Source organism: Morone saxatilis, unplaced genomic scaffold, assembly GCF_004916995.1.
Source record: "Morone saxatilis isolate NCDOM2014 unplaced genomic scaffold, NCSU_SB_2.0 Contig14, whole genome shotgun sequence".
Lineage (NCBI taxonomy): Eukaryota > Metazoa > Chordata > Actinopteri > Moronidae > Morone > Morone saxatilis.
Genome location: NW_023339696.1, coordinates 1123478 through 1125794, shown reverse-complemented (window position 1 = coordinate 1125794; position 2317 = coordinate 1123478). Strand labels below are relative to the sequence as shown.

At 39.7% G+C, this 2317-nt stretch overlaps 2 protein-coding genes across 2 annotated transcripts in view; one reads left to right on the top strand and one right to left on the bottom strand.

The window, feature by feature from the left end:
* zgc:158403 (tetratricopeptide repeat protein 39A) overlaps positions 1–2317 on the bottom strand; it is a gene marked incomplete at its 5' end in the record, with an annotated part of 767589 nt that overhangs the window by 65875 nt on the left and 699397 nt on the right.
* Positions 1–2317, top strand: part of gspt1l (G1 to S phase transition 1, like) — an 18665-nt gene that overhangs the window by 14267 nt on the left and 2081 nt on the right. The gene's annotated exons all lie outside the window — the stretch shown is intronic.

Genomic DNA, 2317 nt, shown 5'->3' with positions numbered 1-2317 from the left:
TTGGTGTGCAGAGGCCTTAAGGGTCTGGTGGTGACCCTGAGATGGATTAGTCAAATAAACACAACAAAACAACATTAAAAATAAAAATAATGAATACAAATATACATACATATGGATGAAATGTAAAGTCCAAATTCATACCAATAATCATAAAAGGAAACAATAATCCTGTTGGCCACTCTGGAGTTCCCCGATCCCGCTTCACTGCCGGTGGCCAGGGCACACATACTGCCAGATTTCCTCCTGACCTGGTTATTATTATTACGATTATTATTATTATTATTAATAGTAATCGTAGTAGCAGCACTGGTGGTGGCAAAGGTAGGATTAGTATTAGTATAGAGCAGATAGTAGTATACATCACAAAAGCATTAGTTAATGTTTTTTAAATATTTTTTCCTTCTTCATCTCCTGTGCCTTTCCTGAGCATCCCTCCCACCATTTTCACCCATCCACCCTACAGACTTCATCCCACACGCATACACCAACATCATTGTTCTTAACAAAGCAAGTAACACTTGTATTGAACAGTTTTTGTCTTTGTCCGGTTGTCCTGCTTGTATTTTGTCTTTTGTCTTGCAATAAAATGTTTTTTTAATGGAAAGTTTAGGGGACACATGGTTTTCATGCTGGAAGATAAAATATTCACATAATTTAAGAAAACAGTCAGCTAGATAAATAATTAAAGAACTATTTTTTTCCAGGGGAGGGGGGGTGGGACTTGATGACTCTAGTATTTCTAAAATCCTGACTATGGCCCCAACCTAAAGGGTCAACTAAAAACAAAATGGCTCAACATGAACAAAATGTCAGATGCTCAGACTTGACGCAGATCCTGACTTTGAGTCCCTAGTTTGGGTTAAACTCCAAAAGCTCTGGCTTCTACGAACCTATGTGTTCATTTATATCACAAATCTGTCCCAAAGCATCTGTCATACACTTGTACTTCTACTTTGTGGTTTAAAAGCATTTTGGTCCCAGTGGTTCCAGTCTACCCCATCAGTCACCTACTTGGAGCCCCTTCCCATGGTGGACCTTGGTAAGTGCCTTGTGCTCCAGGCTCTGTTTGAGCACCGGGATCCAGACCAGGCCGGTGACCAGGAACATAAGACCCACAGAGAGGAACAGCGGCCCCAGCAGGTAGGGCACATTGCCCACCCAGGTGAAGTAGAGCAGGGACAGGGTGGTGCCTGATCCAAACAGCAGCATTCCGACACCGATGACCAGGATGGGTTTAAAGAAGAGGAGCCAACAGGATGGAGCCTGACCGCTCTGACAGCGAGGTAATTCCTCATCCTGGAGAGGGTTGAGAGGTGTGGAGGCTTTGGTGTCCTCCCCATCCTGGGAGGAAGGGTCCATGGTTGATATGTTGGAGAGCATGGCCACTCTGGAGGAAACCACCCCACAGAGAACACAACAGGTCAGCATACAACAGTTGTCACATTATTCTACATTTCTCTATTGTCCAAATGCAATGAAAAGACCAATACCAACAAATCTGTTTCTCAGTACTTTCTGATGTCCCTACTGTCTGTGGCTCTCAGCTCAAAGCCCACTGGTTCTAACTGGAGACGTAAATCTTAAACACTTAATATAAGTTTAATTTTAGTTCAAATTTGATCAGTCAACTTTGGCTCATGCTGACATATTATAATAACAACCACTGGATAAAGAGCCATTACATTTTGTACACACATTTATGACCCCCTCAGGCTGAATTGTAATCACACTGTGATCTTCTGACTTCTTCATCTAGCGCCACCATCAGGCCAATTATTATTTGTATTATTTATCCTGTACTTAGTTTTGCTTTATGACCAAATACCTACAAAACTAATTAACATCTAATTAAAATCAGCAGTTCATTTTTTTTTTAGTGCTACATTTAGCTAATATTAGCAAAACACTAAACTAACTACACTAATCAAGCTAAACAGCTAGCTAATCTACATTAATCATTGCTTGTGGATAGATAAGCCACATTAATCGTTAGTCAGTTAGCTAGCTAGTTAGCTTGTGTTTTGCTGCAGAACAAAATACTTTTGATATAGAGCTACAGAGGGATAAATGTAAATTAGCTACACTGGATAACTAATCTACATTAATCGTTAGTCAGTTAGCTAGCTATATCTGATAGTGTTTTCTAGTGTTGTAATAACATTAGAGATGTGACATGCTGTAGTTACATGCCACTTTTATCTTTTAAAGGTCCAGTGTGTAACATTTAGGAGGATCTGTTGTCAGAAATGGAATATAATATTCATAGGTATGTTTTCATTAGTGTATAATCACCTGAATATAGGAATCATTGTGTTTT